Below are 20,289 nucleotides of genomic sequence, written 5' to 3'. Positions count from 1 at the left end.
GTTGTTTAATTGTCCACCACTATTCAAGGATACCTGTGACAGGACTGCAGAGCTTACGTTTGATTTGTTAGCTGTGAGATTGCTTAGCCTTGTGTTTTAGCTTCACCAGGTCGATATCTCATTTTTAGGCAAGTCCGACGCTGCTCCTGACATCCCTACTTGCATACTTAATTAAACTGGAATTGATGCTCCAGCTTGATGGTAATGATAGACAGGTGCATATGCCATGTAACCCATGAGGTTACAGACTGGTTGAATACAATTTTGCTGCAGCATTTGGTCCATAGATTCCCTGTTTATGTTGCTAGATCTGTTTGAAATTTATATCTTAAATTATTCAAAGATTCTGCTTCCACCACCTTTTCAGTTTGAAAATTCCAAAAACGTCCCACCCTCAGATCAAAAATAATTCACGTCATCTCTGTTTTAAATGAGTGATCCCTGATTTTTAAACGATGACCCTAGTTTTAAATTCTCCCATTAGAGGAAGTATCCTGCCATTTCTACCTTTTGATGAGGGTATTCCATTTGTTGTGGTGCACAGAGACTTTAGCAAGAGTTTTGATTAGGTTCCTCATGGCAGACTTGTCAAGAAAGTAAGAGTCCATGGGATCCAAGGCAAAGTGGCTTGTTGTAACCAAAATTGGCTAAGAGGTAGGAAACAGAGGGATGTCTCTGTGACTGGAAATCTCTTGCCAGAGGGGTTCTGCGGGGCTCGATGCTGGGGCCTTGCTGTTTGTGGCATAAATCATGAGTTGGAGTTGAATGTAGATATATCATCAGGAAGGTCACGGATGACATGAAAATTGGTTGGGTGGTAAATAGTGCAAAGGATAGCCATAAATCGTACGAGGATATTGACAGACTTGTATAACCTCTCACTCTTCTAAGCTCTGATGGATACAAGCCTAGCCTGCCCAACCTTTCCTCATTAGACAGTTGTTTGAGTCTGGTAAACTGTACCGGAACTGCTTTCATTGCACTTGAATCTTTCTTTGTGTAAGGTGAGCAAAACTTTGCATAATACTCTTAATGTGGTTGCACTAATGCTCTGTATAACCAAAGTGTAACTTCCTTACTTTGTATCAATTCTTTTTGTGGTACATGATAATATTCTATTAGATTTCATAAATACTGCGAAATATTTCTGCATTAACCTTTGCAATTCATGCACTATGTCCCTCAGATCCTTCTGCATCTCAGAGTTCTGTATTTTCTCACCATTTGGATTGTATGCTTTTTTTATTCTTCCTGACAAAATGGACAGTTTCACATTTTTCTACACTGTACTCCATTTTGTCACATCTTTGTTTGCTCACAACTTACCTGTTTCATTTTGTAATGTTATGTCCTCATGACAACTTACTTTCCTCTCGATCTTTGTGTAATCAGCAAATTTGGCAGCCATACTTCCATCTCTTCATCTAAGCCATTTGTATAAATTGTAAACAGTTAAGGCCCCAGCACTGATCTCTGTGACATGTCACTCATTACATCTTTCAATGTGAAAAAGGCCAATTTACGGCCACTCCCTGCTTTCTTTTAGCCAGCCAAAGTGAGTTGCTGAACCATTGCAGTAGGCAATTAAGAGTCAACGACGTTGCTGTCAATCTAGAATCACGTGTAGGCCAAGTAAAGATAGTGGATTGTTCTCCATAAAGAGTGTTAGTGAGCCAGAGGGATTTTTATCACTCTATATAGCCATAGATCCAGCAAGGTTAATTAATTAGCTCTTTCTGATTTCAACCGTTGTCCTTCCAGGAATGATGGAAGTGGCAATGTTCTGTCTAAAGGGAATATTAGATTCCTATTTAAATGGATTTTCAACAGCTCGTCCCTTAGGCTGCATATGAGAGAGATGGTGCAGTGGCAGCAGTGAAAATGAGCTTCTCACAGGGGAAGGAGAGTAATGCAGAGCAGAGCTGTTCGCAGTGGACCTTAGAGATCTGAGGTATACAAGGGCATGGTTATAATGTCACTGGACTTGTAATGATCTATGAGTTCAAATCCCATCACAACAGATAGTGGTGTTTAATAAATAAAAAAATCTAAAATCTAGTGTCAATAATAATGACCATGACAACTATCATTAATCGTTGCAAAAATCCACCTGGTTCATCAGGAGATAAAGATGACTGTGGCCCTTAGTTTCACTGTCCAATCCTTCCAGGCAGGAGCAGGCAATACAACTAACAATTTGCACAGTAACATTTATTGCTGCTTTTTAAAGAGATAATGAAGGTTTTCTAAAGTTGACGGGGTACAGGGAGGGGACAGGGAGAGTTTTATTACCCTCTGTAAACAGAGAAGGAAGACTAGCATGTGCCTTTGCAATGTTAGTGGGCTTCTCTAGGGTGCTATCCACTGCATATGGCTAGCTTTACAGATATCTCATTGCAACAGTGATATAAATCGAAATTGCAAATGTTACCACTTAATCTGTGGTTTGTGCAACCAGTCAGCAAATCATTCAGTTGAAATGTTGGCATTCTGCCTACTGTTTGTCTTGTTACTTCAATCCTTCAGCAACCATGTCAAACTACAGGATAAGTACTTTGTGACAAGACCTATCAATCTTATACCTGTCTAATAACTCCACTCTACAATGCAGTTACACATGGCCAGGTTCATAAAATGAGAGCAATTTTGCCATGAGGAACATTCTTGTGCAGAGAACTGGGGTGCTAGATGCTGCCCCAACTATTTTTGAGGAGCACTTCAATATCACTGGGGTGTGTCCCAATTTGTGAGAGGTGGGTTTTTGCATCTGCCACAATCTCATCATCATAAAGGCAAAGCCTTTTACAGCAGAGAGTACATCAGCAGGAGGAGATGGGAGATGATCAGTGCATCCACATTCAGAGAGGCTTGTCATTGAGGGCGTTCTTTCAACCGGTTCACTAATTTCATTCCTTACCATTCTTCTGTTATGGATGATCGTAGCATACCCTTGGCTGCAATCCTGAATTAAAAGCCATCACAAAACAGCAATTCCATTGCAACTGCTGAGAACAAAACGTCAACAAGGGTGGCTGAGCGGTTAGCACTGCCACCCCACAATACCAGGGACCTGGAGTTTGATTCCAGCCTCCAGCGACCATCTGTGTGGGGTTTGTGCATTCTTTCCATGTCTGCATGGGTTTCCTCCCAATTTACCATGCTAAATTGCCCATAGTGTTCAGGGATGTGCACACCATGTGGGTTAGCCATGGGAAATGTAGGGTTAGAAAGGATAGGGTAGGGGTGTGGGTCTGGGTGGGACAATCTTCAGATGGTTGATATGAAATTGATGGGCCAAATGGCTGCCTTCTACACTGTAGGGATTCTATGATTGAGGTAATGCTCAACTTGTGCATTTCCTGTGTGCATGTGTGTTGTCAATTCATTCATGGATGTGAGTGTCACTGACTGGCCAACATTTATTATCTTTTCCTAATTGACCTTGAGAAGATGATGGTGAACTGTCTACTTGAACCTCTGCAGTCCATGTGCTGTAAGTTGACCGACAATGCCCTAAGGGAGGGAATTCCAAGATTTTGCACCAGTGACAGTGAAGAAATGACAATGTATTTCCAAATCAGGATGACCATAAGACATAGGAGCAGAAACTAGGCCATTTGGCCCATCGAATCTGCTTTGCCATTCAATCACGGCTGATAGGTTTCTCAACTCTATTCTCCCACCTTCTCTCCCTAACCTTTGATCCCCTTAACAATCAAGAACCTATGTATCTCTGTCCTAAATGTACTCAATGACCTGGCCTCCATAGCCTTCTGTGAATTCCATAGATTCGACAGTCTCCTGGCAGAGCACATTTCTCCTCATCTCCATTCTAAAAGGTCTTCCATTTACTCTAAGGCTGTGCCCTTGGATCCCAGTCTCTCCTGCTAAGGGAAACATCTTCCCAATGTCCACTCTATCCAGGCCTTGCAATATTCTGTAAGTTTCAAATAGATCCCCCCATCCTCCTAAATGTTATCGCATCTAGACCCAGAGTCCTCAAAGTTCTTCATAGATTAAGCCTTTCATTCCTGGGATCATTCTCATGAATCTATTCTGGACCTGTTCCAGGGCCAGTATATCCTTCCTGAGATATGGGGCCCAGAATTGCTCACAATATTCTAAATGTGGTCTGATCAGAGTCAATAATTGTGAAGCTAGAAAAGCACAGCAGGTCAGACAGTAGTCGAGGAGCAGGAAAGTCAACATTTCCGGCCAAAACCCTTTGTTAGACTGCTTTGCTTTCCAGGTCAGGACTACTGCCCTGCTGTGCTTTTCCAGCTCCACATTTATTAACTCTAGCTTGCAGCATCTACAGTCCTTAACCTTCTCTAAGTGATCTGGCCACAGCCTTATAAAGCCTCAGACGTACATCCCTGTTTTTATATTATTGTCCTCTTGAAGTAAATGCCAACATTGCATTTGCCTTCGTAGCTACCCACGCAGACACAGGGGAGAACACGCAAACTCCACACAGACAGTTGCCCGAGGGTGGAATTGAACCTGGGCCACTGGCATTGTGAGGCAGCAGTGCTAACCACTGAGCCACCATGCTGCCTCAAATGATCTTACACTTCTCCCTAGATCATTAATGTATAAAGTGAAAAGTTGTGGTCCCAGCACTGACCCTTGCGGAACACCACTGGTCACTGGCTGCCATCCTGAGAAGGATCCTTTTAACCCGACTCTCTGCCTTCTGCCAGACAGCCAATCTTCTTTCCATGCTAGCACCTTCTCTGTAACACCATGAGCCCTTATCTTACTCAGCAGCCTCCTGTGCAGCACCTTGTCAGAGGCCTTCTTGAAGTTCAGTTAGATAACATCCATTGGCTCTCCTTGGTCTACCCTGCTCGTTACCTCTTCAAAAAATTCTAACAGATTTGTCAGGCATGATCTCCCCTTGATGATATCTTTCTGACATTGCCCTATTTTACCATGCACTTCCAAGAACAAGTAGTTTTGCTTTAACACGTGTTTCGTTAACATGAATTGGCTGTAACGCGATTGATTAATATTGGACACTCTTTGGACAACGCGAACTTTCTGCTGTACAGGTATAGCAATTTCCCTATAATGCAATTTTCTATAGCATGATTTTTAATAGCGCGAGGTCACACAAGAACATAAATATCGCGTTATAGGACAACTATCTGTATTCAGTAATCTCACCCTTCACAATGGACTCCATAATCTTACCAATGACCAAGGTCAGGCTAATCAGCCTGTAATTTCCCATCCTTTGCCTCACTCCCTTCTTAAACAGGGGGGTTACTTAGAGATTTTCCAGTGCTCTGGGACCCTCCATGACTCCAGTGAATCCTGAAAGATCACCACTAGCACCTCCACTATCTCTTCAACTATCTCCTTCAGAGCTCTGGGGTGTAGTCCACCTTGTCCAGGTGATTTATCCACCTTCAGGCCTTTCAGTTTTTCTAGCACCTTCTCCTTGGTTATGGCCACCATACTCACCTCTGCCCCTCCGACTCTTGAATTTTTGGGATGTTACTCATGTCTTCCACAGTGAAGACTAACACAAAGTACTTGTTCAGTTCCTCCGCCATTTCTTTGTTCCCTATTCCTACTTCCCAAGCGTCATTTTTTAGTGGCCCAATGCCCACTTTTGCCTGTCTTTTACCTTTTATATTCCTAAGTAAACTCTTGTAATCTTCTTTTATAATACTGGCTAGCTTACCCTCATATTTAATCTTCTCCCTCATTTTTTTTAGTTGTCCTCTGTTAGTCTTTGTAGGCTTCCCAATCCCCTGGCTTCCCACTGCCCTTCGTCACATTATATGCTTTCTCTTTTGCTTTTATGTTGTCCTAGACTTCCCTTGTCAGCCATGGTTGCCTCATCTTCCCTTTAGTATGCTTCTTTTTCCTAGGGATGAATTTTTGCTGTGCCTCTCAAATTACTCCCAGATAATCTGCCATTGCTGTTCCACTGTCTTTCCTGCTAGGTTCCTCTCCCAGTCAATTCTGGCCAGTTCCTCCCTCATATCTCTGTAGTTGCCTTTATTCAGCCGTGTTACTGTTACATCTGATTCCAGCTTCTCCCTCTCAGAGTAAATTCTATCATATTATGCTCACTGCCTCATAAAGGTTCCTTCTTCTTAAGCTCCCTTATCAAATCTGCCCCATTACACATCCAGTGTTGCCTGTTCCCTAGTGGGCTCCAGCACAAGCTGCTCCAAAAAGCCATCTTGTAGACATTCCAAAAATTCCTTTTCTTGCAATCCACTACAAACCTGATTTTCTCAGTCTGCCTGCATATTGAAATCCCCCATGATCACAATAGAACATAAGAATTTAAGAATTAGGAGCAGGAGTAGGCCATCTGGCCCCTCGAGCCTGCCCTGCCATTTAATAAGATCATGGCTGATCTTTTTGAGACTCAGCTCCACTTACCCGCCCACTCACCATAACCCTTAAATTTTTGAACTGTAAAGGAATTATCTAGCCTTGCCTTAAAAACATTCAGCGAGGTAGCTTCAACCGCTTCACTGGGCAGGGAATTCCACAGATTCACAACCCTTTGGGTGAAGAAGTTCCTCCTGGCCTCAGTCCTACATCTGCTTCCCTTTATTTTGAGGCTATGCCCCCCTCGTCCTAGTTTCACCTGCTAGCGGAAACAACCTCCCTGCCTCCACCTTATCTATTCCCTTCATAATCTTATATGTTTCTATAAGATCTCCCCTCATTCTTCTGAATTCCAATGAGTATAATCCCAGTCTACTCAGTCTGTCCTCATAATCCAACCCTCTTAACTCTGGAATCAACCGAGTGAGTCTCCTCTGCTCCCCCTCCAGTGCTAGTATATCCCTTCTCAAGTAAGGAGACCAAAACTGCACACAGTACTCCAGGTGTGGCCTGACCAGGACCCTATACAGCTGCAGCATAGCCTCCTTGTTTTTAAACTCCATCCCTCTAGCAATGGCAGACAAAATTCCATTTGCCTTTTTAATTACCTGCTGCACCTGCAATCCTACTTCTAACGATTCATGCACAAGGACACCCAAGTCCCTCTGCACAGCAGCGTGCTACAATTTTTTACCATTTAAAACAGTCCATTTTGCTGTTATTCCTACCAAAATGTATGACCTCACACTTATCAACATTGTACTCCATCTGCCAGACCTTTGCCCACTCACTTAGACTATCTGTATCCCTCTGGAGACTTTCAGTGTCTTCTGCACACTTTGCTCTACCACTCATCTTAGTGTCATCTGCAAATTTTGACACACCACACTTAGTCCCCAACTCCAAATCATCTATGTAAATTGTAAACAATTGCGGTCCCAACACTGATCCCTGAGGCACACCTCTAGCCACTGACCGCTAACCAGAAAAACACCCATTTACCCCTACTCTTTGCTTTCTACTAGTCAACCAATCCTCTATCCATGCCAATATGTTACCTGTAATACCATGCAACTTTGTCTTATGTAGCAGCCTTTGGTGTGGCACCTTGTCAAATGCCTTCTGGATATCCAGATACACCACATCCACAGGTTCCCCATTGTTCACCATGCAAGTAATGTCCTCAAAGAATTCCACCAAATTAGTTACACATGACCTACCCTTCATGAACCCATGCTGGGTGTTCATAATGGGACAATTTATGTCCAGATGTCTTGCTATTTCTTCCTTAATGATAGATTCAAGCATTTTCCCCACTACTGAAGTTAAGCTAACTGGCCTATAGTTACCTGCTTTTTGTCTACTTCGTGTTTTAAACAGTGGCGTCACATTGGCTGTTTTCCAATCTGCGGGAACCACCCCAGAGTCCAGTGAATTTTGGTAAATAATTACTAGTGCATTTGCTATTTCCCCCCATCACCTCTTTTAGTACCCTGGGATGCATTTCATCAGGGCCAGGAGGCTTGTCTACCTTTAGCCCCATTAGCTTGCCCAGCACTGCTTCCTTAGTGATAATGATAGTTTCTAGGTCCTCACCTGCTATACCTTCTTGCCATCAGTTTTCAGCATGTTATTTGTGTCTTCCACTGTGAAGACCAACACGAAATAACTGTTTAATGTCTCGGCTATTTCCTCATTTAAAATTATTAAATTGGCCTTCTCATCCTCTAAAGGACCAATGTTTACCTTCGCCACTCTTTTACAATTTAAATATTTATAGAAACTTTTGCAGCCTGTTTTTATATTCTGAGCTAGTTTACTCTCATAATCTATCTTACTTTTCTTTATAACTTTTTTTGTGGCTTTCTGTTTGCCTTTAAAGATTTCCCAGTCTACTAGTTTCCCACTACTCTTTGCTTTTTTGTATGTGTTTTTTTTCAATCTGATACTTTCCTTTATTTCCTTAGACATCCATGGCTGGCTCTCTCTTTTCCTACAGTTCTTCCTTATCACTGGAATATACTGCTGCTGAGCACTGTGAAAAATCGTTTTGAAAGTCCTTCACTGTTCCTCAATTGACCCACCATAAAGTTTTTGCTCCCATTCTACCTTAGCTAACTTCTCCCTCATTCCTTCATAGTCTCCTTTGTTTAAGCACAGGACATAGGTACTGGATTTAACCTTCTCATGCTCCATCTGTATTTTAAATTCGATCATACTGTGATCGCTCCTTCCGAGAGGATCCCTAACTGTGAGAACGTTAATTATTCCCATCTCATTACACAGGACTAGATCTAGGATAGCTTGCTCCCACGTAGGTTCCATTACATATTGTTCGAGGAAATTATCGCGGATGCATTCTATGAACGCCTCCTCAAGGCTGCCATGACTGACCTGGTTTGACCAATCGATATGTAGATTAAAATCCCCCATGATAATTGCTGTACCATTTTTACATGCATTAGCTATTTCTTATTATTGCCCGCCCCACCACGATGTCATTATTTGGTGGCCTATAGACCACACCTATCAGTGACTTCTTCTCCCTGCTATTCCTAATTTCCACCCAAATGGATTCAACCTTTTGTTCAGTAGAACCTATATAATCTCTCCCTACCGCCCTGATATCATCCTTAAAAATCAGAGCGAGACCACCTCCCTTACCTTCCTGTCTGTCCTTCTGAACAGTTTGATACCCCTGGATATTTAATTCCCAGTCATGACCATCCTGCAACCATGTCTTTGTAATGGCCACTAAATTGTACCCATTTGCCATGATTTGCACCGTCAACACATCCACCTTGTTTCGAATGCTCCGAGCATTCAGATAAAGTGCCCTTATGCCAGTTTTTGCACCTTCTTTTTGAGTCCTATCACCTCCATTACTAACAGCTCTTGAATTCTCCTTCCCTTTAACTTTTTTCCTAATTTTCAATGGAGTTGAAGCTTCCTCGTCACCTGCTAACCTGCTGCTTTGCCTTCCATTAATTGTTATACTCCCTGTACGCTCACTCCTCCCTTCCCTCCTACTTACTAGTTTAAAGTCCTATTGACCACCCTATTTACCCTTTTCGCCAGAACACTGGACCCGGCCCTGTTCAGGTGGAGTCCATCCCAGCGGTATAGATCTCTCCTGTCCCAGAACTGATGCCAGTGCCCCATGAAAAGGAAACCCTCTTTCCCACACCACTCTTTTAGCCACGTGTTTACTTCCCTGATCCTCGCCTCCCTATGCCAATTTGCACGTGGCTTGGGCAGCAATCCAGAGATTATGACCCTTGAAGACCTGTTTTTTAATTTTGTTCCTATCTTTTCATAATCCCAAAACAGGTCTTTTTCCCTAGTCCTGCCTATGTTGTTGGTACTTACGTGGACCACAACAACTGGATCCTCCCCCTCCCAATCTAGTATCCTCTCAATAATCTGCCTTTCTTGTACACCTTTTCCATTTCTGGTGTATCTTGTGCCCAACATCCTGAGTACTGTTTGGAAGCCTGTACATAACTCCCATTATGGTTTTTTTTTCACCTTTGTGGTTTCTTAACTCTACCCATACAGATTCAACATCATCTGACTCTACGTCGTTTCTTGCTATTGATTTAATTCCATTTGTTACTAATAAGGGAATGCCATCCCCTCTGCCCACCTGCCTGTCTTCTTGATGGACATATATCCTTGAATATTTAGCTGCCAGTCCAGATTGCCTTGCAGCCATGTCTCTGTGATGCCCACCACATCATATCTTCCACTTTCAATCTGCACCACAAGCTCATTTACCTTATTTTATGTACTGTGTGTATTCAAATATAACACCTTCAGTCCTGTACTTACAGTCCCTGTTCTCATTGTCATCCCTTTATCTGATGTGCTTCAAGTTAGATTCCTAACCCTTTCTAAACACTCTGTCCTATTTTGTGTTCTGGAGACTTTAATAACTTCTCCTGAGTTCTCCTTTATTTTCATTTTTTTCATATTTTTCCATGCATCTGAATCCACCCGCCTACATGCTAACTTGCTGCTTTGTCCCCCCACCCCCGTCGCCAACTTTCCAATTTAAAGTCCTGTTGACTGGCCTATTTACCCTTCTCACTCGAACATTGGTCCCAGCTCGGTTCAGGTGGAGACCGTCCCAGCGGTACAGATCCCTCCTGTTCCAATACTGATGCCAGTGTCCCATGAAAAGGAACCCCTCTTTTCCACACCACTCTTTTAGCCACGTGTTTACTTCCCTTATTCTTGTGTCCCTGTGCCACTTTGCACGTGGCTCAGGCAATAATCTGGAGATTATAACCCTTGTTATAATTTGCAGTGACATATCAGTGGCTGCAGGGTGGCTAGTGGAAGGCTGCTGACTTTCACTGCAGGAGGTTACAGGCGATTTCTAAATCTACTGGTCTTGAGCAACCAGCTTTGTACCTAGACTGTATTATCTTGCTATAAGGAATATACTGTCTATTGCAAAGTAACTGGCAGACAAGTGAAGATAATGGACAAATGATGTCTTTCCAAAAAGATCACGTTTGTGGTCCATGAACACATTATGATTCCCCTGGGGTGACACTGAGTAATCTGCTGGAGGACAGATTTCTAAATACTGTAAGACCCTGAATGAAGCTCTGCACGTTGGTACTTTTAGCCGTGAAAGCAACATTCTAAGCCAACATGTAGTAAATTGATAATTCACAAGAGCCAGAGTCTCCAGCGGTACACTCAGATGTGTGACTTCACTTGAATTGCATTGGAACCTGAGTCATCAGCCAGGAGATGCTGAATGATGTTTGGGTCTGCAAGTGTTCACATGGGTTTGGCCACCACTATTACAGTGTCGAGGATTGGCTCCAAGCTTAGTGCAAAGTTGTGTGCCTAATTGGAACCAGTCTCCTCCATGTTCCTTGTCAATGGCAGTAGACTTTCTGGCAGACCTCCTAATGCAGCAATCATTTCTCTATGCATGGCTATCAGACTGTTTTTCTATACTCTATCTGTATTCTATCCGAGTAAAGTCTACATTAGACTCCTCTACAGTAGATCTGCATGTGCCCTCATCCTCCAGTGAGCTGATACCCATAAAATCTTTTTCCTCTGACATGACTATGGCCCACTCCTGCCCAATAACTCATTAAATGCAAAATACTGCAAGTATCTAAGCCAGTGTCTACAAGTATAAGATCAAGTGACAGTGTTTCTTTCTCCTGTCTTGTCCACTTAGGCATGTAACAGCACTTCCTGGTCAAGCAAAACTTTTGGAATGATGTACCTTTAAGATGCAAATGAGCCAAGTACCAGATGTTATCAGTTGACCACAGGCTATCTGCACTGGAGCACTGGAAGCACAGGCTGTAGAGAGATAACTCTGCACTGTATATCTTAGTTTAACTGTAAGCATACACACAACTGACCTTCGAATAGGTAGAATCCTTTTGCCTAATTTGTGTTATATTTAGCACAAAATATTACTACATGGTGTGCAGCTGGAATGGTCTTTTTTTCTAAATGTAAAAAATACAGAACAAAGAAGAAACCAGGCTTGAAGGCAGGGGGAGCTGCAGCAAACAAATTTAACATCAATTCTGAAATTCCCACAGTATAGAAAACAAAAAAAATACAATATTTCTCAGCAAACTGAGTATCTCCTTTGTGCAGATTGCCAGCTGATTCAAGCCCATCCTATCTAAAGGCTGTTTCACATTTGAACAGCCATCAGGACTCAATTCCATGCTGAACTAAGTAAAAAGACACTTAAATTCAAACATTAAAAAAGCACGTGGTATTTCACAACAATGCAGAGCCACAAAAAAAAACCCTAAAACAAGTTTCAAACCAAAAAATGAACACTAAATACAATGTGAAAAGCATGGAAGGAGTTCATAAAGGTAAATGTAAAGTATAAAGACAGAAGGACAATAGAAATACGGATACCAAAGCCATCACAATGTTCTGAAGAGACATAGATCTACTCTGTTAAGTTAAAACCTTTTAAACAAAGTATGCAGCTGTGCTTCATAGATTAAGTTATACTGTGGTAATATTCATAGAAGTTGGTAAAGTGGGGTTACACGGGGCCAATATCTTGGGCTTGTCAGAAGAGGACCAGAAAAATCCCCCAGAGATATGGACAGTGCTAGAAAATCAACCTGTGAGATTCAGCTTTAGTATTCATTGCTTATAAGCAAAATCCACAAGAATCAAAGGATCAGTTTGTTGGTATATGGCTGTAACAAGGGCAATAAATACAAGCTTTTAGTGTTTGAACTACCAGAGTAACTTAGCTGGTAGTTGCCTCAATGCCGATTGAAGCATTCCAAAAAGATCTTGTCCAAAACAATCACAACATTGATTCAATATTAACAGATGGCACAGAGTACAAAGGCACCATAGTCAGACAACTGTGCCTGTTGTTTAATGTACAGCCAATAGTTAAGACAATGTAACCAGGACAAAAAATAGCAAGTCATCTGCATGGCAAGTGTGATCTATTACACTCCCACAAAGCTGTAACGCATTCCAAGATTTATGAAAGGTACGTGGTGCGTTAGGACACTTGGTCTGCCAATTCAAGAAATTTGGCTCTAGAAATGCAGCCAGAGGCTACAAAAGGGCACCAAATAGAAGACAGATACAGCAGTGTGGCAACAGGTACAGCAGGTAATGCACTAGAGACATGTATAAACATACAGTGATACACTAAGTCCGCAGCCTGACAAACCCAAGACCCAGGTAGAATTACTACCAGGCAGAGGATGAACAGCCTTTCCACATTGTGGATGTAACACATTACGTGGACAAGGTCAACCAACTAAAAGCTTTTGCCACAATAAACATTTGTAAAGAAAATTGGCAAATACACTCAATACCAATATTGACAAGGAGCTAGTACAAATCTCCTACCACTTGGAATTCTGAAAGTCGTATTCCACAATCTTTAGAACTAAGTACAACTGACAGCTGCTAACAATGGGTCATCAATTCATTGCAAAGTTACACTGACATTGTAATTCAGCTTATGGTAATTTGGCATGGAAACCACAGATATTTACCTGTTAGACAAGAGCAGATCAGCACTTTCATTCGCTGATAGCTGGCTGTGATGGTTTCATTTTTAACAGCAAAAATTGCCAGGTGAATGTTAGACAGATCAATTTTTTTGGCTCTGTACATTCTAATGGCAGATACATCCCAATCCAAGCAATGTAAAAGAAATTTTAAAAATTGCCTCACACAACAAAAAAGATCTACAGATATATTTTAGATTCTTCAACATTATTGTATCATACATTTTGGACTGTTTTTAACAAAGCATCATTATTGAGAGCGGTCCTAAGGAAAGTTATTCCTTTATGTATGGCAGGAGAACAATCAACATGTGTTCAAATCTCTCAAACAAAAGTTCTCAGCAGAAAATTGCCTTTTGCAGAAGCTCAACCCAAGGAAGAAGATAATACTGGAAGCCATAGCTTCACAGAAAGGACCGAAGACATGCATTGTGCAAGATAGTAAACCAATTGCGTTTGAATCCAGAAATATCACAAATTCAATCAAATTATTCCAACATAGAGCATGAAATACTTGCTCCAGTATTTGGTACCGCAGGACTCCGTATTTATCTGTTTAGTAAGCAATTCACTGTCAAAATTGATCACAAGCCATTAAAATTGATTTGCCATAATCCTTTGGTAAGTGCACCACCTAGATTACAGTGACTTTTGACGTTAGTTCCTGTATTTCAATGTCTGCTACAAACCTGGTACAAAGATGTTAGTTTTCCCAAGATGGTGGCACCAGTAAGCCACCAGATCAGCCACATCTTTCTTTCTCTTTCCTTTTTCTCTTTTTTCTTTTTCTTCATCTTCTTCTTGTCGACGGTGGAGGTGGTGTCATCGCAGAGGAGGCTGGAGCAGGATTCATGATGAAGGTGGCAACTGCAGCTGCAGCAGTGGTTCGTGGTTGCAGTCAGCCTGGAGCAATGTTGGCAAGAGAGCAACTGCAGCTTTGGCTGCGTAGTGAGCCTGGGTTGGGACTCCCAGAGATGTTGGTGAGGCAGTGGCAGGAGACCTGGGGGACTCCTGGGTATCAGCAGGACCTGGAATAGGACATCATTGCGGCTTGGAGACCAGAACACCTTGCAGAAACTCCAGAGACCCTAAAGAAACCTGGAGCAAGAAACCTTGACAAGAAGGATTGTAAAGTTGAGCATTATTTCTTATTTTTCTGTCAATTTAACAGAAGGTGAAGCTCTATTTAAGTCATTTGTTTTTATAATCCAAAATGGTACCTGATTTTGAATATATAAGGCAGAGGTGGATAATTCTTGGTAAGCAAGGGAGTGAAAGGTTGTCAGGGGTAGGTGAGGATTTGAAGTTAGTCAGATTACCCATGATCTTGTTAAATGACAGCAGTCTTGAGAGGCAAAATGGCCACTTCTAGTCTCAACGCTGTAGTTGTATGTATGTTGGTTTGCCTCTTCTATTAGCTTCTGTAATAGTACTATGTCATGCTGCAACTCTTCATGTTTGCTAGTACAGGTTGTGCTTCTCTAACCTGGCACACTCTGGTCCGGCAATTTCTCTAGTTCAGTGTCTGCAGTATGGTTCCAGTTCTGGTTTGCGTAAAATTGCTGCTTGGTTCACAAGTATGGAGTGGGAATGCCCAGTCTCCATCTGCATTTGTTTTAGTCAAATGCTTTCTTTTTCTGTCTGGAATAATTCAGATCATAATTGATGGACCCTTCACTAAAATTACTTATTTTATGGCTCACAGCTGGGTGTGAGAGGCATTAAAATTAAATACTTCAACCTCTCTCAGGCGCAAATGCCTCTTGTTATTTTAACAACTCCTGTACTGACCCTGACCACATGACCACCTTTGACTTCATCAAATTTTACACTCTTCCAATCGGAAAGCTGCCATATCCGGGAGGCTCATCTGACTGCAGGTTGTAGCAGTCGTGGTACCCAAGTGGGTAAAGGTATAGTTAGTATTGAATGCTGCATACAGAGTCATCAGGAGAAGTGATTTCTTGGAGATATATTACAGAGGTTTTTGAGGGCTTTGAATGCTTAGAAAGATTATGTAAATCTTTATGCTTCATTGTAAACATGTGTTAGCAGACAAACTAACAATTTACTGACTGAAGAAGACTTTGCTTTTAAACATAAAAACAATTCTGAAGGGTTTGAGAGATAAAAAAAGGATGGAAAGGCATGAACCTATGAAGTCAAAGGGTGACCTTATTGAGGTTTATAAAATCATGAGGGGCAACTTTTTTATACAATGGTTCGTGTGCGGAATGAACTGCCAGAGAAAGTGATGGATGCAGACACAGTTACAATGTTTAAAAGACATTTGGATAAATTTATTAATAGTAAAGGTTTGGAGGGATATGGGCCAAGTACAGGCAGGTGGGACCAGTTTAGTTTGGGAACATGGTCAGCATGGATTGGTTGGACCAAAAGCTCTGTTTCCATGCTGTATAACTCTATTGTGGTGACAAAACACTTTTCACTGTATTTTCCCAAATACATGTGACAATAAAATCATTTATTCATTCATTCAAATCGTAAGCTCAGATACATTGAGCAGATTGCCAAACCTGAACAAGAATGCAGACGTTCACTGAATCTACAAGTCAACAGTAAGGTGAAAGATCTGTTTAAATTAATCTGCTGCGTTTTGATTCGCATAAATGTGACTTGCTTTAATAAGAAACAGTTAATGAACCACAACCGAAGGCATTGCAGAACGTTATCACTGAAGGGTAGCGTCACATGGCTGAGGTGGCACCAGACCAGATGCTCTTGGCCTTAAAGGGGCAAGCTCTATATTTCAAGAGGAGTTATCTTTAAAGGAAAACAAGTATTTGTGCCTGATGTTCTTCACATGTGAGGCATGCTAGAGCCAACAAGGTAACCACTGATCTGTTCACCGTGAATGGAGGCAACTTTATCCTAGTCATGAGTTTTTTCTCCCAGTTTCCATTGTCAGGCAGGTGAAGTATATCATTGACAGACACACTGAGTGTCATATTCAATCTGCTCAGTGTATCTAAAAAAATCATCTATGACAATGAGTTGCAGTGTGTGGGCAGACCTTTCAAGACTATGTATGCCAAATAGGACACGAACCACGTGATGATCCTCACTGCAGCATCACAGACGATGCTGTCTGGTTTAGCAAATGGTTTACACTGCTAAACCACTCAACCTGAAGTTTGGACAACAAAGCAAGATTTTAATGTCATCATGTTACACCTCATATCTACATCGCTGGATATGAGGTTACCATTGTCAGCAGAGATGATGGTTAGAGGGCAAGTAAGGACGATTTTGCCAAGCCACCAACTACCCAAATTCTTTAAAATGTAGGATGCACTTCTAAATAAACAAGGGAAGATGAAGATATTACATGACTGGGATCCAGGTGCAGAACCTCCTCAACAACATTTAGGACAAAACGTCAGAGTCATACACTCCACAATGGGAACATGATTTTCAGCAGAGGTCTCCAGATTTTATTAAGTCTCAACACTTAGCGGAACAATGTTGAGTAGGAACAAATGACAGTTAAGTGAAGTGTTCAGCACATGAATTGTACGCATGAAAGAAAGTACCTCGACAATGAGAGTGTGATGGAACACCAAGACAAAAATCAACTCACTGATGACATATCTACAGGGCATGGGTAGCCAATGGCAAAATCAACATTATCAGAAGGTGATACTATAACAAGATCAGGAAAAATTGTCAAACCACCAACATTTTTGTGGACACTTAGACTTCTGTACTGTAAAATACCACAATCTTTATAACTGTATAAATGATTTTACTCTCACCTCTTGATTGTGATTTAAATTTCTAATGTAGGAGATATATTTGAAATATTGTGTTATTACCTAAGGAGTGATGTCCTTTAAGAAATTAATATGCAAATGAGTCAAGGCTGCAAGCAACCTCATGGAGGTTTACAAAATTGGGAGAGGCATGGATAAAATGGTTAGTCGGAGTCTTTTTCCCAGGGTAAAAATGTCAATTACTAGGGAACATAGGTTTAAGGTAAAAGGGGGAAATTTAAAGGAGATGTGAGAGACACGTTTTTTTTTACACAGAGGGTGCTAAGTGCCTGGAATCCCCTGCCAGAGGAGGTAGCAGAAGCAGATACAATAGTGATGTTTAAGAGGCATCTTGGCAGATATATAGATAGGCAGGGATTAGAGGGATACAGGCTGCATAGAGCCAAAAGGCTTTTAATTCAGAAAGGTGCAGACTTTGTGGGACAAAGGACCTGTTCTTGTGCTGTACAGGTAGTTGTCCTTTAATACAATAGTTGTGTTCTTGCGTGACCTCACATTATAGAAAATTCCTATACCTGTATAGAAGAAAGTTCGTGTTATCCAAACAGCATCCACTATTCATCAATCACATCACAGCCAATTTGCGTTAATGAAACACGTGTTTTAGCAGAACTACCTGTACTATTCTTTGTTCTAAATAGTCAGATGTTATTAGATGACTACATGCCTCCGGCTCTTTGGACTGAGGGACTTGATGCACAGACTATTTCTGGAGATTACTCTGTCCTCATTTATTTGTTAGTTCAACCCCAAATAAGAGATTTTCAAGATAACTAAACTGCACATCCAATTATCGTGTTACATTTCAACAACACAAAAAATTGTTACAAGTTCAGAGAACGTTCACTTGGACAATCCCTGATATGGAGGAATTGTCTTATGAGCAAAGGCTAAACAAGCTGGAACCCTACTCATTGGAGCTTAGAAGAATCAGAGGTGATCATATTGAAACATATAGAATTCTTCAGGGGCTTGACAGGGTAAATGCGGAGAGGATGTTCCCCCCATGGGAGAGTCTAGGACCAGAGGGCATAGTCACAGAATAAAGGCACACAAATTTAAGACTGAAATGAGAATTACTTCTCATAGGAGATTGCGAGTCTTTGGAACTCCTTGTCACAGAGAGCTGTGGGTAGCAAAGTCCTTGTGTAAATTTAAGAGTGAGATAGATAGATGATTGTTCAGTTAGAGGAATCAAGGGCTTCAGAAAAGGCAGGAAAGTAGACATGATGAATGTCATATCAGCCATGATCCTATTGAATAGCAGAACAGACTCAAAGGGCCAAATGGCCTACTTCTGTTCCTTTTTCTGATGGTATTATGGTACTACACCAACATATATTCACAGAATCATAGAACACTATAGTGGGGAGAGAGGTCATTCAGCCCATCGAGTCCAGATTTCCCCTCCTCCCTGAAATGCAACCCACCCAGACCCAGACACAGTCCCAAACCCTACCCCTGTAACCCCACATTTACCATGGCTAACCTACCTAGCTTGCGCATCCCTGGACAATACGGATAATTTCAGCAAGGCCAATCCACCTAACCTGAACATCTTTGGACTGTGGGAGGAAACCAGAGCACTCGGAGGAAACCCACGCAGGGAGAACATGCAAACTCCATACAGACAGTTGCCCAAGACTGGAATCAAACCCAGGTCCCTGACGCTGTGAGGCAGCAGTACTAACTACTGAGCCACCATGCTACCCCTTAGATGGACACAAGCTGAATTCCAGATAGGAGGTGACTCTCTTCAAACATCAAGACAGCATTAAACTGAGTGCAACATCAAGAAATCTGAACAAACCAAGTCAATGGGCATCAGGGTGTGGAGTTGGTGCTAAGGGTGTGCTGACCAGATTTGAATGATCAAACTCTAATTCTTTCAATCTGCTACTCTGTACTTGCTAAAGCAAGAGATGCATTGAAATTAACAGTCAAACCCAAAAATGATACCAAACTTGGAAGTATTGAGAACAGTGAGGATTGTGTAGAATGTTAAAGTCATAAACAGGTTCCTAAAATGGACAGAAAAGTGGCAGGTGAAATTGAATGCAGAGGAGGATGAAGTATTCACCCTCGTTGGAAGGACAAACAGAGACAGTGTAAAATAAGAGTGCAATTCTTAAGGGGTTACAGGAGCAGAGAGACTTGCATGTGTATCTGTATAAGTTATTGGAGATATAGGACTAAATAGGGTGGCACGGTGGCTCAGTGGTTCGCACTGCTGCCGCATGGCGCCAGGGACCCTGGTTCAATTCCACTGTCGGGTGAATGTCTGTGTGGAGTTTGAACATTCCTGAAGGGCCTGTTTCCACACTGTAGGGTTTATGAGTTAAGAGAATGGCTAATAAAGCGTGCAGCATCCTGTACTTTATTAATAGGAGCATAGAAAGCAAATTAAGCAAGGAAGCTAGATTAAGGTTGCACAAAATATAGACCAGGCTCAACTAAAGTATTATATCTATTTCTAGACAACTCACTTTAGGAAGGATATGTAGGTACTAGAGAGGTTGCAAATAAAACAAGAGGTGCTTCAGGTATGCAGATCGATTAGAGAAGAAACTGTTACATTGGAAATTTGAGTGACAATGAGTATGCATAACACAGAAACAGCACATCAAAAGCATTACATCAAGAAGCTGAATCATGTTAAACACAATTTGCTGTTCAGAAATCTGTGCTGGTTTTCCTTCATTCATTCACATTTGTCTAATTGTCTGTTACTTTTGTCCCAAATTACAATTTGTAAACGCTTTTCCATCATTAGATGACTTTTCAGTAGATCTGGGAAAAGTTGGAAACATTTTAGGTTTATGCAAGTGAGTGGGAGAGAGTGGAAAAAGAACACTCAACACTTCTCCAGCCTCTGTACTTGCTTAAATCCTATTACGTTTCTAACTGCTTGCTGTTCTCATGAAAATTCAATTACCTCAAACATTTAATGTTTGTCTCCATCTGCAAATTCTGCCAAACTTGAGTACTTCCAACATTTGCTTTTTAATTTACATAACAATCATAATTGTGGCAAAAGTTTGGGAAAACAAAATCATCCTTTGGGTAGTTGTATGGTGGTTAATATA

This window comes from Rhincodon typus, chromosome 10 (assembly GCF_021869965.1).
Source record: "Rhincodon typus isolate 14 chromosome 10, sRhiTyp1.1, whole genome shotgun sequence".
Classification (NCBI taxonomy): Eukaryota; Metazoa; Chordata; class Chondrichthyes; order Orectolobiformes; family Rhincodontidae; genus Rhincodon; species Rhincodon typus.
The sequence above is the reverse complement of the archived record's forward strand: the minus strand, read 5'-3'. Positions refer to the sequence as shown.